The sequence below is a fragment of the Hibiscus syriacus genome, unplaced genomic scaffold (genome assembly GCF_006381635.1).
Source record: "Hibiscus syriacus cultivar Baekdansim isolate YM2019G1 unplaced genomic scaffold, ASM638163v2 tig00110057_pilon, whole genome shotgun sequence".
Taxonomy (NCBI): Eukaryota; Viridiplantae; Streptophyta; class Magnoliopsida; order Malvales; family Malvaceae; genus Hibiscus; species Hibiscus syriacus.
The window spans coordinates 147878-165893 of record NW_024062581.1 but is presented as its reverse complement, the minus strand read 5'-3'; the positions used below and the strand labels follow the sequence as shown (position 1 = coordinate 165893).

Here is an 18016-nt window from a genome sequence, read left to right as displayed (position 1 = left end):
AATGGTTGGCCATAGTGGTGGTTTCGCGTGACATCTTAGTCCATCATTTTTAGGTTGGATCGAATAAGGGTGTTACACAACCAGAAGTTTTCATAGAGAAGGGAAACGAAACAAAGGTGTACAAGTTGAAAAGGCATTGTACAGATTGAAACAAACCCCTCGAGTGTGGTAAAACAACATCAATGGGTATTTTCATAAGAAATGGTACATGAGAAGTGAGAATGAGCCCACCTTGTATGCAAAAAAAAGGTAAGAATTACTTCATCATTGTTTGTCTTTACGTTGATGATATCATTTATACTAGTTCCTCTAACCTTCTTATTGACGAGTTTAAATTTTAAATGATGAATGAATTTGTGTTGTCGGATATGGGTTTATTGCATTATTCCCTTGGTCTTGAAGTCCACCAAGTTGAAAATGGAATTTTTATCTCACAAAGAAAGTATGCCATGGATCTTCTCAATAAGTTTGGCATGCTTAATTGCAAACCTGTAGTTACACCCATGAATATCAATTAGAAATTACAGCTAAAAGATGGAGAAGAAATGGTAGATGCAAGGAGATTCAGAAGCATGGTTGGAGGTGTAATTTATTTGACTCACATTAGGCCCGATATTGTACTTTTTATTGGAATTATTTCTAGATTTATGCAGCAACCTTCAAAGGTTCATTATGGAGTAGTAAAACGGGTCTTGCGATACATTGCTGGAACTTTGGAGCATGGCATTTGTTACTCAAAAACTTCAAATTTCAAATTATGTGGATTCACATATAGTGATTAGGCAAGTTCTTTAGATGATAAAAGAAGTGTATCCACAAACGTTTTTACTCTAGGTTCAGGGGTGATCCCTTGGAGTTCTAAGAAACAAGTTACAACAGCATTTTCAACCTCAGAGGCTGAGTATGTAGCAGCAACTGCAGCAGCTTGTCAAGCTATTTGGCTAAGGAGAGTGTTAGCCGATCTTCAACAAGAGCAAAAATGTGCAACAGAGATATTTTGTGACAACGAATCAACTATCTCTATGACAAAGAATCCAACATTTCATATTCGAACAAAGCATATCGATATTTGTTATCATTTCATTCGTGTTTTGGTAGCAAAAGAGGAGACACCCAAGAACAGCTGACGGATGTGTTAACAAAAGCTTTATCAAAGGAGAAGTTCAACTATTTTAGAAGTCTACTTGGTGTCTGCAACTTTGAATTAATAGAAAGTGTTGAGAATTAATTCGAAGTAGTGGGTTATTTAGTTGACCAAGTATCTTGGTATAATCTTTGTTAGTTCCAGATTCTTAATTTAATTGAATAAGTTGTTAGTTATTTTTGTGTTGAGGTAGTTTCTTTATTAGCCTATAAATATAGGCATTTATGTTTTGTTTTATTCATCCTTTAATAGAATAACTTTGATACATATTGTTTTTGTTTCTTTCATGTTTCTTCCCTCAACAGTAAGTGGTAGTTCATTCAATTGAATATAATTAGTGATAAATAAAAGTGTAGTGTGAATAAGTTAAACTTTTTATCTAAATATAAATCAAGATATGAAATAATAAAAGTTTCTCAAATAGCCTATATAAAATACGAACTAAAAGAAAAAAGAGAAGAAAAGAAAAAAAAAGAACAGGAAAGTTGAATGCGGCATGCTTCTCTTTACTGAAGCTTCATCGGAACAAGCGGAGGTCATTTGTTCGGTTTTATCAAAGTTTTGCATTGTTTCAGGAAAAAAGTGAGTATCGAAAACCACCATTTTCTTTTCTAATAATGTTTCTACTTAGAAGCGATAAAAGGTGAGTGTTGGTTTTGGTTATAGCATGGTTTCAGATATGGGGAAATACTTGGGAGTACCTTTGTTACATGGCCGAGTTACTGTAGCATCTTGCCAGTATTTGATTCAGATGGTTAGAGAGAGGTTGTCTGGGTAGAAAATGCGAGCTCTTTCTTTTATGGGAAGGGTTACGCTTGTGAAATCTGTCATGGCCTCCATTCCCGTGTATACATTGTAAGCTGACGTTATTCCAAGTCGAGTGTGCCAAGAAATTGAGACTATTATAAGAAGGTTAATTTGGGGATTGGGGATGGTAAAAGATGAGTGTACCTTGTTATGTGGATTGATGTTTGTCGACCTTTGAAGCAAGATGGCTTAGGCTTTCATCATCTTGAACAGCAAAATAACGTTTTTCTAATGAAGATTAATTTTAGCATTTTAGCCAATGAATTTATGGGTGAGGTTTTTACGGTCTAAATGTAAGTGCAACGAGGATGTGCCTCATGCTGTCCGTAGATCGAATTGCTCCATGTTATGGAAAGGCTGGCGTGCAATTGGGTCAATGTTCAGAATAACGTTAGTTGGTGTTTAGAAATGGTCGCACTGTTGACTTTTTGTTTGACGCTTGGTTGGATGGTGTCATACAATTGATTAATCATGTAACTTCAACTGGTGCGATTGGAATGACTCGTGCCATAGTATCACAGTTGGAAGAGATGAGCATGGAAACAAAGAGGAAAATGGTGAATTAGGGATTGAGATGCGAAGGAGAAATGAAAAAGGGGAATTAGGGATCGGGGTGCGAGAGGGAAATGAAAATGGGAAATTAGGGATTCAGGCAATTGAGGGATGAATGATATTACTTGAGGAAGTGGAGACGCACGTGACTGGTTCAGGAGATGGTGAAGCAGACCGGAATGATCCAAGAGGAGTTTGACAGCCAAATCAGTCCAAATGGAGGAGTAGCCCACGTGTTCAGTCCAATATCCTGCAAGAAGAGAATATAGTGGTTGTTATAATCTGTTAAAAGTACAGCCAGCTGGCATCATATCAAAGGACTGTTGTAGCCCTGTAACTAAATAATATAGGCTGTAAAATGAATTGAATTCCTTATGAAATGAATGAAGAGAATTTCTTTCTGTAATCTCTCATTTCCTACTTCTTAAATCATTTCTTCTTCGATTTTTTTCTTCTCTAATATCTCCAATCTATCACAAATTGGTATCAGAGCCTTGGTTTCTGGCAAAATCGGGCATGAAAAAGAAGAATCAGAGTATGGAAGCTGAATTTTTTGGGTTGCAAAAGCAGATGTAGGAACTAACAGCTTTGGTGAAACAAGGAAAAGATGAGTTTAATCCACCTAAATGGTGGGAGACTCAAGAAAACAAAATTAACACATTGGAGTCTAGAATGACTACGAATCATGGATATGTGGAGGAAATCTTGAGGATTTTGACTGGCAGGAAGGAAGACCAAAATCAGTCTGCTGATGACCAGGTACAAACTCCTAATGCTTCTAAAAATGGAGAGAAAAGTCATGTTTTGGTGACTGTGGTACTTATAAAACAGATGAGCCTGGGATATTACAAGCTAAACCTGATGATTGTGTGGTCCTTAAAAACGGGAATAAGATAGGTGAAAATAGTGAATCTAGACCTGTCTTGTAGGGGTTTGAAATAGAAAGAAAAGGTCTAGGAAGTTCTTTCATCAGTTCCGGGTCTATGTGGCATAGGCCTAAAATTGATTTCCCATTCTTTGAAGGGGTCAATCCTAGGGGGTGGCTTCAAAAATGCCTTAAATATTTTTCTCTGTGTAATGTTCCTACAGAGCAGAGGGTAGAAGTAGCCACTATGTACTTGACTGGGAAAGCAGAGGTTTGGTTTGATGGATATATTATGCAGAAACACCATGTAACATGGCATGAATTTGAAGCAGATCTTTGTCATAGATTTAATGACAAGTCTTTTTCTGATATAGTAGAAGAATTTACTAAGCTGACTCAGAAAGGGACTGTTGAGGCTTATCAGGAAAAATTTGAAGAGCTACAACCTTATATGTTATTACAAAATCCTACATTAAATGAGGATTTCTTTGTGTCACTTTTTATCAGTGGACTAAGGGAGGATAATAAACATAGGGTGAAGGCTCTAGATCCTAAAAATTTGCCTGAAGCATACAAACAAGTCAAACTTTATGAATTATCTGTTGATTATGAAAACAGAAGATGGAGGCCCTCTTTTAAAAACCCACCCTACCCATTGTTACTTCTAAATCAGCTTCATTGCCAGCAATTACCAAGAACACATCAGTTTCTAATCCTAAACAGAATCTTATGGATTATAGAAGACAAAACAATCTTTGCTTCAAGTGTGGGGAGAAGTTTCTTCCAGGGCATCAATGTAAGTCAAGGAATTTAAATTTGATGATTGAGGAAGAATTTGTTGTTCCTACAGATAATGTTCCTATGGAATCAGATCAACAATTGATGCAGAAAGAGGAGGCTCTAGAAATATCTATGAATACTATTACTGGTTGCATTAGCCATAATACATTAAGGATTCAAGGAGCCATTCAAGGCAGACCAATTAGTATTTTGATTGATAGTGGGAGTACTCATAGTTTTTTGACTCCATAATGGATTGAGGCTGGTATACATGTACTTACACCATATCTTTTGGCAATCACAGTAGCCAATGAACAAAAACTTTATAGTTCAGAAAGATGTAATCAGGTGGAGTGGCAGATGCAGGGACACTATTTTGTTCATGATTTTAGACTCCTGAAGTTAGGTGGCAGTGATATGGTGTTGGGAGTGGATTGGATGAAATTATTTAGTCCTATTTTGATGGATTTTATTCAAATGACACTGAGTTTTCAACCTGAAGGGGAGAATATTATTATACAAGGACAACAACCATCTAATTTTTTGCAGCAAATTTCTAGAGCTACATTATTGAAGATGACAGCATCAGATTCTCCTATTTTGGGACATGTGATTTTGTTGACTATGTCTGAAGATTCCAAACTTGTTCCAGCAGCTCTTCAACCTCTTTTACAGAGATATCAATCTATTTTTGATGAGCCTACTGGTTTACCACCTACAAGGTCTCATGACCATGCTATCCCTCTAAAACTTGAATTTATTCCTATCAATTTGAGACCTTGCAGATTTCCACACAATCAGAAAGAGGAAGTGGAAAGACAAAATTTCTAGTATGCTTTCAGCCTCTATTATTCAACCTAGTAGGAGTCCATTTGCTTCTCCATGCCTTCTTATCAAAAAGAAGGATGGTATTTGGAGATTTTTTGTGGATTACAGGAAATTAAATAGCATGACTGTGAAAGATAAATTTCATATACCTGTGGTTGAAGACCTATTAGATGAATTACATGGATCAATTTATTTTTTCAATATTGATCTCAGATATGGATATTGGAAAATAAGGATTAAATATGAGGACATATACAAGACAACATTTAGAACTTATCAGGGTCATTATGAATTTAAGGTGATGCCTTTTGGGCTTACTAAAGCCCCTGCTACATTTCAAGCTTTAATGAATGAATTGTTTAGTTCATTCCTTAGAAAATTTGTCTTGGTATTTTTTGATGATATCTTAGTCTATAGTACTTCTATGAATGATCATGTTACTCATTTACAATTGGTTTTAGAAGTACTGCATCAGAATAAGCTATTTGCCAAGCTGTCCAAATGCTTCTTTGGACAGACTCAAGTTGAATACTTGGGCCATATTATTTCAGCTATTGGAGTTTCTACTGATCCTAAGAAGGTGGAAGCTATGAGGAATTGATCAGTGCTTAAGTCATTAAAGTCTTTGCGTGGACTTTTGGGATTAACATGCTATTACAGAAGATTTATTAAGAATTATGGGTCAATTAGCAAACCTCTGACTCAGTTGCTTAAGAAAGATAGTTTTAAGTGGAATGATGCAGCTTTGACTGCTTTTGAAGAATTGAAGAGGGATGTGTGTGTTGCTTCTGTTTTAGCCTTACCAGATTTTGGTAAGAGCTTTTATTTAGAAACAGATGCCAGTTCAGGTGGTATTGGTGTAGTTTTATCTCAAGAGGGCAGACCCTATTTCCTATTTAAGTAAGGCTCTAAGTCCTATACATGCAGCACTCTCTATTTATGAAAGAGAGTATCTTGCTATACTTCTAGCAGTTTCTAAATGGAGGCATTATTTAGAGAGTAAATCTTTTGTGATTAAAACAGATCATGAACCATTGAAATATTTATTAGAACAGAAATTGACTACTGTCATTCAAAAGAAAGGCTTGACCAGGTTATTGGGGCTGGATTACACTATTCAGTACAGGAAAGGCAAATTAAATGTTGTTGTTGATGCTTTATCTAGACAGTGGGAAGATCAGGCTGACTGTTTTACTATGAGCACTACCCTAATCATTCCTAGTTGGGTTCATGAAGTGGAATGGAGTTATAAGGATGATTCTATGGCTAAAAAATGGATTTTTGTATTATCTGTTAATCCTAATGCTGATCTTCAGTGGAACTATTCAGGAGGTATCCTTAGATTTAAGGATAGAGTATATATTGGGGTTGTTGGGTCTCTTAGACTACAAATACTTCAGACACTACATGACTCCCCTTATGGTGGCCATTCTGGTAGTCAAGCTACCTAACAAAGGATTAGGTCTTACTTCTATTGGCCTAAATTGAAAGCTATGGTAGCTACTTATGTAAGAGCATGTGCAGTTTGTCAACAGACTAAGGTGGAGCATATACCTAAACCTGGGTTGTTACAACCTCTACCTATTCCTCAGCAGGCTTGGGAAGTAATTACTATGGACTTTATTGAGGGTTGCCTACATCTTTGAGAAAGAATTGTATTCTTGTGGTAGTGGATAAGTTTACTAAATATACCTATTTTTTGGCATTAGTACACCCTTACACTACTATAGAGGTGGCCAAATTATACCTAGAATATGTCTACAAGTTGCATGGCCAGCCTAAAATGGCCATTTCATACAGGGACAAGACTTTCACTAGCCTCTTTTGGAGAGATCTAATGAAACAGTTAGGCACTAAGACCCTATTTAGCACTGCTTACCATTCTAAAACTGATGGACAGTCAGAAAGAGTAAACCAGTGTTTAGAATAGTATCTTAGAGGTCTCTATTTTTTCCAACCAAAGCAATGGGCAAAGTGGCTGCCTCATGCTGAAGGGTGGTATAATACTACTTACTATACTGCTCTTAAGTTAACCCCTTTTGAAGTCCTATATGGCTACAAGCCTTCTACTATGGTATGGCATACAAACAGTCCAGTGCAAAACATATCAGAATTAATGCAGAATAGAGAAGAGATCAGGCAATTAATCAAGTCTCAGTTAGAACAAGCAAGTAATCGAATGAAGAAAAAAGAAGATAAACACAGATCAGAAAGAATTTTTCAGGTGGGTGATTTGGTTTACCTGAAAGTGCAACCTTATAGACAGACCTATCTTGCCCTGTGAAAAAATTTAAAATTAGCGGCATGATTTTATGGCCCTTATAAGATTATTGAACGAATTGGAGAGGTTGCTTATAAACTGGACTTACCTAAGACCTCACGTCTACATCCGGTTTTTCATGTTAGTTTATTGAAGAAACATATTGGAGCAGCCGTATCGTCTTCAACAGATCCTCCTGTAATGGACGAAGAGGGTCAGTTTAAGATTGAACCAAGTCAAAATCTGGACAGACGAATAGTTAAACGACAGAACAAATCGATCACTCAGTTACTGGTTCGTTGGACAAACCTGGATGCTATGAACGACACATGGGAGGATTATTCTGTGCTTCGAGGCCAATTTTCAAATTTTGATCCTTGGGGACAAGGATCTTCTCCAGCGGCGGGTATTGTCACAGTTGGAAGAGATGAACATGAAAACGAAGAGGAAAATGGTGAATTAGGGATTGAGATGCGAAGGAGAAATAAAAAAGGGAAAATATGGATTGAGGTGCAAGAGGGAAATGAAAATGGGGAATTAGGGATTCATGCAATTGAGGGACGAATGATATTACCTGAGGAAGTGAAGACGCACGTGACTGGTTCAGGAGATGGTGAAGCAGACCGGAATGATCCAAGAGGAGTTAACAGCCCAATCAGTCCAAATGGAGAAGGAGTAGCCCACGTGTTCAGTCCAATATCCTGCAAGAAGAGAATATAGTGGTTGCTATAATCTGTTAAAAGTACAACCAGCTGACATCATTACAAAGGACTGTTTTAGCCCTGTAACTAAATAATATAGGCTATAAAATGAATTGAATTCCTTATGAAATGAATGAAGAGAATTTATTTCTGTAATCTCTCCTTTCTTACTTCTTAAATCCTTTTTTCTTCGATTTTTTTCTTCTCTAATATCTCCAATCTATCACACACAGTTGCGGATACAACCTATAAAGCAGGTAATTAACACTGGTCTCTCTTTGAACACTTCCTTCCCTTGTATGTACTAATGAAAATTTCAGCCAAGAAAGGTCATTCCCGGTAGTTTGGTACGTATGTAGTGGGTTGAAGGTTGCGCGAGGATCGTAGGTTTACGATTAAATCAGCATACGAGTTACGTGTTGGTTATACTTTAAACTTAGGAGAAACAGTATGGGGAATGATTCATAAATTTCATGGTTTACAGCGAGTCAAACTGTTCTTATGGATGGTCTGTAATGATCGTATGATGGCAAACTCGGAAAGAATATGGCGCCATTTGACCAATGATAGTAGTTATCGCTTATGTAATGCACCGGTGGAGGACATTCATCACTTGCTGAGATTATGTCCCTCTGCTTTGGCTGTTTGGATTGGAATGGTAAAACTAGAGAAGTTATATATGTTTCTAACCAAAAAAAATACAAGATTGGATCAATATGAATCTCACGAATGCCCAAGAGTTTACTGGACATATCGAAAACTGGGATCTTTGGTTTGCGTATATATGATGGCATATTTAGTTGTCTAACAAGTCGGTTGTGCTCGATTCGCAACTTGAAGTCGATCGTTCCATTTTAGAATGAAGCAAATGTATGGTGCTTTCTACTTTGACAACCCTGACCACAAGTATGCAGCATCATGTTCTAGTCTCAGGAAGAAGAATCAGCGTCCACTGTTGAAAAGAAAAAACCAAAACAACTTTTGGTGAAACATTTGTGGAAATTTAGAAAATGGTAAAATCATAATTTAGTCATTCTACTTTAGGGTATTTATAAGATTAGTCCTTAAGCTTCAACTATAAATACCCTAGCTCATTTAGCTTTAAATCCATCCTAAATCATTCTAGCTTTCTTCCAATACTAGAGAATTTAGAGAGTTTTCTCGAGAGTTGTTTTCTCATTTTTATCAAGAGAGAATTATCATTGTTTTCTCCTTGGTAGATCGAGAGAGATTGTAATTCCTATTTTCTCATAGTGAAATTCTTCTATCGTTTCCTGTTGTTTTTACCCTATATTATTTATGGGTTTTCCACGTAAATTTTGTGTCTCTTTTATCTTCATTTTTATTTTCTCAAATTATCAGTTGTGATTTTGCTCTATCCGATAGCCGTCTTCCGCAACAATTGATATCCGAATCAAATTTAAGTGTGTAATATCTGCTTATTATCTTTGTGGTTGCCACCAAAAGGTGGATCCTCCAACATAAAAAAGTAAGAATGTATTACCCATTCTTTGAAGGTTCTAGAGAACTATTCACGATAGTGAAATAGTGGGAGCTATCAATAATATAAGCTATGGCAACGAAATTTGATATTGAAAATTTAATGGGAGAAATTTCTCATTGTGGAAATTAAAGATGAATGTTATCCTAAAGAAATACGGATGTCTAGCAACTATCAGTGAAAGGCCGGTAGATTTCACAGATGACAATAAATGGATTGAAATAGACGGGAATGCTATGACAAACTTTCATCTAGCATTAGTATATGAAGTATTGTCAAGCATCGAGGAGAAGAAGACAACTAAGGAGATATGGGATCATCTCACCAAATTGTACGAGGCCACATCGTTGCACAATAAAATTTTCCTTAAGAGGAAATTGCACACTCTCCGTATGCCAGAATCTACTTCAATGATAGAACACTTAAACACCTTGAACACTTTATTTTCTCAACTTACATCCTTAAGATGTACAATAGGAGAACAAGAAAATGTTGAACTTCTACTTCAAAGTCTACTTGATTTGTATGATCAACTCATCATCAACTTGACAAACAGTAATGTCATCAGTCTAGTCTTCGATGACAAATGCAGTTGTTGTTCTACAAGAAGAAAATTGGCGCAAGAACAAAGAAGACAATCAAGTAAATCTGCAACAAGCAGAAGCATTGACAACGATGAGAGGGGTATCAACAGAACGTGACCAAAGAAGCAATCACAAACATGGTAGATCAAAGCTGAGAAGAAAGAAGAATTTAAAGTGCTACAACTATGGAAAGAAGGGTCACTTGAAAAAGGAATGTTGGAGTCTAAATAAAAACTCCAATCCACAAGGCAGCACCGCAAACACTTCAGATGATGGAGATGCTCTATACTATGAAGCGTCAACCACCGTGGAAGGTAGAAAAAGATTTACAGATATATGGCTCATTGATTCAGGAGCAACATATCATATGACCTCAAGAAGAGAATGGTTCCATCATTATGAACCAGTCTCAGGAGGATATGTGTATAGTTGCAATGATCATGCCTTAGAGATCGTTAGCATGGGAACCATCAAATTGAATATGTATGATGGAACAATTAAAGTTGTTCGAGATGTGCGGCACGTGAAAGGCCTGAAGAAAAAATTTATTATCCTACGGATTGTTGGATTATAATGCAAGCAAGATTGAAACACGGAAAGGAATCATAAAGGTATTCCATGGAGCGCTTGTGGTGCTGAAAGGTGAAAAGATAGTTGCAAACTTGTACATGATGAAGTGAGAGACTTTGCTAGAAGCATAAGCCTCTGTTGCCTCATGTAGTTCAGATTCTACAATGTTATGGCATCAAAAAATTGGACACGTGTCAGAAAAAGGAATCAAAGTCCTTGTGGAGAAAAAGCTACTTCAAGGCTTAACAAATGTATCACTTACTTTGTGTGAGCATTTCATAACAAGTAAGCAGCACCATTTTAAATTCAACACATAAATTCTAGAGCCAAAAGTGTTTTAGAATTGGTTCACTCTGACGTATGGCAAACACTAGTTACATTCCTAGGTGGAGAAAAATACTTTGTCTCATTTATTGATGACTACTCCAGGAGATGTTGGGTGTACCTTATTAAGAATAAGTCAGATGTGTTTTCAACTTTCAAAAACTACAAAGCGTGGGTGGAACTTGATTCTGGAAATAAGATCAAGCATTTCAGAATAGATAATAAATGAGAATAGACAAGCGAAGAATTTGATGACTTTTGCAGGAAAGAATGCATCAAAAGATAGTTCACAGTGGCGAACACTCCTCAACAAAATTGAGTGGCAGAGTGGATGAACATAACCTTGTTAGAAATAACAAGAGCAATGTTGAGGGATGCAGGCCTAGAAAAATCATTCTGGGCAGAAGCAGTCAATACCACCTGTTATTTGGTGAATCGAGCTCCATCAACTGCAATAGAGCTGAAGACACCAATGGAGATAGAAACTGGTAAACCAGCTGATGTATTTGGAAGTATTGTTTACGTGATGTACAACTCCCAAGAAATTTCAAAGCTCGATCCAAAATCCAGGAAATGCAAATTATTGGGGTATACTGATGGTGTAAAGGGGTATCGCTTGTGGGATCCCACTGCCCGCAAAGTGATCATCAGCAGGGATGTTATCTTTATAGAAGATAAGCTACAAAGAAAAGAAGACGATGATAGCACTGAAAAGTTAGAGACTATACAGATACATGTGGAAAATGAGGTTGAACAATGAGATTCTTCTGAAGCAGAACCAACACATGATGAACAAGAACCAGAGAGTTCAGAAGCTCCAACAACTCGTCAATCAGATCATGTGAAGACGTCCCAATTGGCACTCAGATTATGTTATAGAAGGTAATATTGCATAATGTCTTTTAACATATGACTGTGAGCCATCAACATACCAGGAGGCAATAAACAGCTCAGATGCATCACTGTGGATGTGGCGATGCACGAAGAAATCGAAACCCTTCATAAAAATAATACATGGGACCTTGTGCTACTACCACAAGGAAGGAAGCCAATTGGTAACAAATGGGTCTTCAAAATCAAGCGAAATGGAGACGATCAACTGGAGAGGTATCGTGCAAGAATGGTGGTCAAAGGATATGTTCAAAAAGAATGTATTGATTTCAATGAAATCTTTTCTCCTGTGGTTCGACTAACAACAGTTCGAGTAGTTTTGGTAATGTGTGCTACATTGAACTTACATCTAGAGCAACTAGATGTTAAAACAGATTTTCTTCATGGAAATCTTGAAGAAGAGATTTACATGCTCCAGCCTGAACGTTTTGAAGAAGACGAAAGAATGACTTGGTTTACAGGTTGAAGAAATCTTTGTACGATCTAAAGCAGGCGCTGAGGTGTTGGTATAAGATATTTGATTCCTTTATTGTGTTCCTTGGATACAAAAGACTTAATGCAGACCCTTGTGCTTATTTCAAGAGGTCTGGTGATAACGATTTTGTTATATTGCTGTTGTATGTAGATGACATGTTGGTTGCAGGACCCAACAAAGAACTTATTGAAGAATTGAAGGCACCACTGGCTAGGGAATTTGAAATAAAGGACTTGGGATCAGCAAACAATATTCTAGGGATGCAAATTCACCGAGACAGAAGTAATAGGAAAATTTGGCTTTCACAAAAGAATTAGTTGAAGAAGATCTTGTCACGATTCAATATGCAAGATAGTAAGTCAATTTCTACCCCTCTTCCTATTAACTTCAAATTATCCTCCAATATGAGTCCTAGCAGTGAAGAAGAGAGGATGGAGATGTCTCGAGTACCGTATGTATCAGCAGTGGGAAGTTTGATGTTCGCTATGATATGCACAAGACCAGACATTGCACAAGCAGTGGGAGTGGTTAGTCGGTACATGGCGAATCCAGGAAAAGAGCATTGGAATACAGTAAAGAGGATCCTGAGATACATCAAAGGGAACTCAAATGTTGCATTATGTTACGGATGATCAAATTTACTTATCAATGGGTATGTTGATTCTGACTATGCAGTGGATTCGGATAAAAGCAAATCTACTACAGGATATGTGTTTAAAATTGATGGTGGAGTTGTAAGCTGGGTTTCAAAATTGCATTCAGTTGTGGCTACATCCACAACAGAGGCATAATATGTAGCAGTTATACAAGCCAGTAAAGAAGCAATTTGGTTGAAGATGTTATTGGAGGAGCTTAAGCACAATCAAGAGTTTCTCTCTGTTTTGTGACAGTCAAAGTGCCTTGCATTTAGCAAGGAATCCAACATTTCATTCGTGAAAAGGTGGAAGAAGAGACGGTAGATATGCAGAAGATCCATACCAAAGACAACATATCAGATTTCATGACTAAGGCGATCAATGCTGATAAATTTACTTGGTGTCGATCCTCTTGTGGCCTGTCAGAGACGTAAGCAACAAGATGATACAAGGTAGAAAGAATGGTGAGAAGATATGATTGTTCCAATCAAATCTTTAAGTGAGAGATTATTGAAAAGAAAAAAACAAAACAACTTTCGGTGGGTGGGTGGGCAAAACTTTCGGTGCAGCATTTGTGGAAATTTGGAAAATGGTAAAATCATAATTTAGTCATTGTACTTTAGGGTTTTTATAAGATTAGTCCTTAAGCTTCAACTATAAATACCCTAGCTCATTTAGCTTCAAATCCATCCCAAATCATTCTAGCTTTCTTCCAATACTAGAGAATTTAGAGAGTTTTTTTAGAGTTGTTTTCTCATTTTTATCAAGAGATAATTATCATTGTTTTCTCCTTGGTAGATTGAGAGATGTTGTAATTCCTATTTTCTCATAGTGAAATTCTTCTACCGTTGCTCGTGGTTTTACCCTATATTATTTAGAGGTTTTTCACGTAAATTTTGTGTCTCTTTTATCTTCATTTTTATTTTCTCAAATTATCAGTTGTGATTTTGCTCTATCCGATAACCGTCTTCCGCAACATCCACACTTGGCAGAGACCTCTTCCTTGTTGGCTAAAAATGAACTTAGATGGTGGTCGCCATAAAATTTATGGAAACTTCTCGTGTGTAGGGATTGTTCATGATCATGTTGGGGATTGGAAGATGGGTTTCACCAAATTTATTGGTAATTGTTATGTCCTCAAAGCGGAAATTTTGGGGGGTGTATTTCGGTTGTTATGTGCCTTTGAGTTGGGGGTTCCCGTGTTATCGTGGAGTTGGATAGTTTGAAAGCGATTGAAGCAATAAAGGCAGCCGGATCAAATCGTAGTAGAATTACGTTGTTGAATGACGTTGTGGAGTTAACGAAACGAAACTGGGTTATTCAGTTTTAGCATGTTTCTCGACCAGGGACTAAGCTAGCAGATTATTTAGTGAAAATGACAGACCAGAACACACTTGAGTGTGTCAAGTGGACTATTCCATCGGTGATGTATTACCCTTGCTGCATCATGATCAGCTTTGCATGAAGATCTGCTGCTGGTTGATGCAGTTTAACTAAATTTGCTTTCATGTATTTACCAAAAAAAAATAGTTGAATACGAGTGGGGATTTTTACCTACGTATGAGTATGGATTAGATTAGGTTAGATTTTCGATCAACTCAATTTAATTCGATATAAATATATCTTTCACTTGAAATTTAATCCAATTAGGGTGGTTTCACCTAATCCGAAACTTGATTTATCTATAGGTAAAACCTACAATTGACTTGACTTGATAGAAATATATCTTAAAAAATTAATTTTATTAGATAAAATATGAATCTAATTGAAAAATAATAGAGTGAGATATTATTGTGATAATCTCTAAATATATAATATATAATTATTTTATTTTTCAAGTCAAACCGTATATTTTTATCATAAACTCAAATTTAAATTAATCCAAATTCATAAATTAAAAAATTCGATCTAACCTTATCCGATTCAAATCTTATTTTTTTTTTAAAAATAACTCAATCAAATAGAATAAAAATTTACGAAAATTAGGTGGAAATTCGATAAGTTGGAGTCCTCTTCTCATCCATAATTTTACCTAGGTTGAAGGAGAAATAGCAAATATGATTGACCAAACGGTAAGCTCTACATCCCGAGGAGTTGCTACACTCGAGGCCGTTGACCCATTCTCCTCCCATTTTCACAAGTTTTTGAACCCTCACGTACGACTCCGATTCCTCTTTGACCTAGGCACTCGTGCCATCCATTTTTCTAACTTATTCCCTTCATTTCTTCACCGCTTTATTTTAACTATTTACTTCAGTTTTTTTTTCCTCAAATATATATTTAATAGTATAAAAAATATTAGAATAATTAAATTAAATAAGATCACAAATGCAATAAAAAATTCTTATTAAATGTTTAATACTTTTGCAAAGTTTCCTCCTCTTATTCCTTCATTTTTCATCATTTATTTTACCTAAAATTTTTATATTTCCAAACAATAGTTATATAATTTTAATAATAGGCATAAGTTTGAAATTTTGGTGTGAATATTATAGATATTTATTATAAACACGAGCTATTAATTCCGTAACTCTTCTTATTTTAAGTAAATAATAAAATATTTTATTTTAATTTTATAATTTATGATTATTTAGCAGGTGTGTTCTAGTTAATACCTAAGATACACTACATGATTTGTCTTGCTTCGATGTTTTTGACCAAATAAACTATGACGTACTGGTCGTTTCCCCAACAATGGCGATGAATTCCCGGTCGTTTCCAACAATAGCGTTGATCATTAGTAAATCATAGTGATTAATTTAATCATTTTTATTAAAGAACCATTAAATCCTAATCATGCATGAGTTGAATTTAATCAATCAAATGACAAACATATAATCCAGTATCTCTCTCTCTCTCTTAAGTGGATTTTTCATTATAAAATCCGACCCCACTTTCTCTTTTGTCCTAGAACATCTGATAATATTTTCTTTCTATGGTAAACCTCAACTCTCACAAAAATTAAACAAACCCATTTTTTGCTGTTTTCTCCCCTAAAGAATTTTACGTCATTTCCTGTGCTCTTCACTCTCAAAAATTGATCTTATCGGAAAAGGAAATGAAAAGGCAAGTTGAAATGTTTGAGACGCTAAAGTACCTCATCGGCTCAGCAGGAGCCAGCGGTTTCGGCTCTAAGTCCACCGCCGAGGAAGTTACCGAGACTTACCACCCTGGCCTCCGCTCTATAACCCCCATCATCACAGGTACTTGAAGAATCGACCACCGCGTGTGGCAAACATTCCTTTCTTTTGGGTTTTGGGTGTTGATTGTGAGTGGTTGAACTGAAACAGGTGCGACGTCGGGGATCGGAGCTGAGACGGCTAGTGTTTTGGCCAAGCGAGGAGCGAGGTTGATGCTTCCGGACCGGAACCTTAAAGCTGCTGAGGAAGCTAAGGTTAGGATTGTTTCCGAGTTTCCCAAGTCAAAGATCATCGTCATGGCTCTTGATCTTAGTTCACTCAATTCCGTTCGAAATTTTGTATCGGAGTTCGAGTCTCTTAACTTGCCTCTGAATCTCCTCATGTAAACTCCTAAACTCTTACTTTCCTTAATCTCCACTTCATTTTCTAATTACAGACCTAAAAAGATGAAGATTAAGCTTGAATGAAACAAATTATTTCTCTTTTATCCAACTGAAAGGCAAGCTTTTGTGATCGGTATATCAGAAATAACGCCGGGAAGTTCGCGCATGAACATGCAATCTCTGAGGATGGAATCGAGATGACATTTGCCACTAATTATTTTGGTAAGTATTATGCCAAATCTCTTTTTACTTAGCATTAACAATTTACACACAACTTACATAAGTATAGATACAGATACAGTTGTTTAAACGCGGAACTTAGAAATTAATAGTCCCTTTTACCAAGATCATTTGATTGTTTTTTTTTATCTTGGACTGCCATTTCCTTTACCAAGCATGGCTAAAACTTTGTGTTACAATTTTAGGTCATTTTTTGTTGACAAAACTTCTGCTAAGCACGATGATAAAAACGGCTAAACAAATTGGGGTTCAAGGAAGAATAGTGAACGTGTCATCAAGTATTCACGGGTGGTTTTCTGGCGATATGATCCGATATATAGGCCAGATATCGAGAAGCAAAAGGTGAGTAAATGATCGTTACGAAGATTGGTTTGTATTGGATTTGACATATTTTGTATGGATTTTTAATTCATGTGTCTGGTTTTTGCCTGGGTGTCTGTTACCAGTCAATATGATGCAACACGTGCTTATGCTCTCTCGAAGCTCGCTAACGTTTTGCATACCAAGGAGCTTGCCCAGAGACTCAAGGTCATCCTCCTTTCGTTATATAATTTTCTCATAAAAAAGCTAAATTTTGTTGTCTTCTTATATATTTTTCCTAAAATTCTGAACCCTCAGTAATGCAGCAAGTGGGTGCCAACGTGACTGTGAACTGTGTTCATCCAGGTTTTATGGTTTTAGAGTTTCAGTTTTCAACTCTCTGATCGTAATAAAATCTATAATATTTTTAGTTTCTATACGGACCTGCAGATCTGGTTTTCTTTCTAGCTTCCAAGCTCCTAAAGACTATCCCTCAGGTAGACTAATATATATCCAAAGTAGAGCTTTTGATTAACGAAGCTGAAGTGGGTGATTGTGATGGCCTTCCGTTTGTCCATGTTTTCAGGCAGCTGCCACTACTTGTTACGTAGCAAGGCATCCAAGACTCGTAAATGTAAGCGGGAAATACTTTGCAGACTGCAACGAGGTATCGACGTCCAAACTCGGATCTAATTCGGACCAAGGTGCGAAGCTATGGGCTGCCTCTGAAATCATGGTCTCGAGACGTGCTAAGGCAGTTTTTGATCCGCTTAATGCCTTCTATACATGACCATGACACGTAAGAGTAGAAATTAGGAATTAACAGGTACAACAAAACATATGAAGGATCTTAGTAAGTAGTAATAGGAATATATATATATATATATATATATATATATATATATATATATATATAACATACATCACTTAAAAGACAACTAGATATACAAGTTATGTACCTTAAATTACAGGTATGTTGGTTTGGTACATGTTAGGAAGCTTACATGGTACATTCTACAAAAGAAGAGGATTTTGT

At 36.4% G+C, this 18016-nt stretch overlaps 1 pseudogene; it reads left to right on the top strand.

The window, feature by feature from the left end:
* Window positions 1-15950: 15950 nt before the first annotated feature.
* LOC120214246 lies at window positions 15951-17770 on the top strand (annotated as a pseudogene).
* The last annotated feature ends 246 nt before the right edge of the window (window positions 17771-18016 follow it).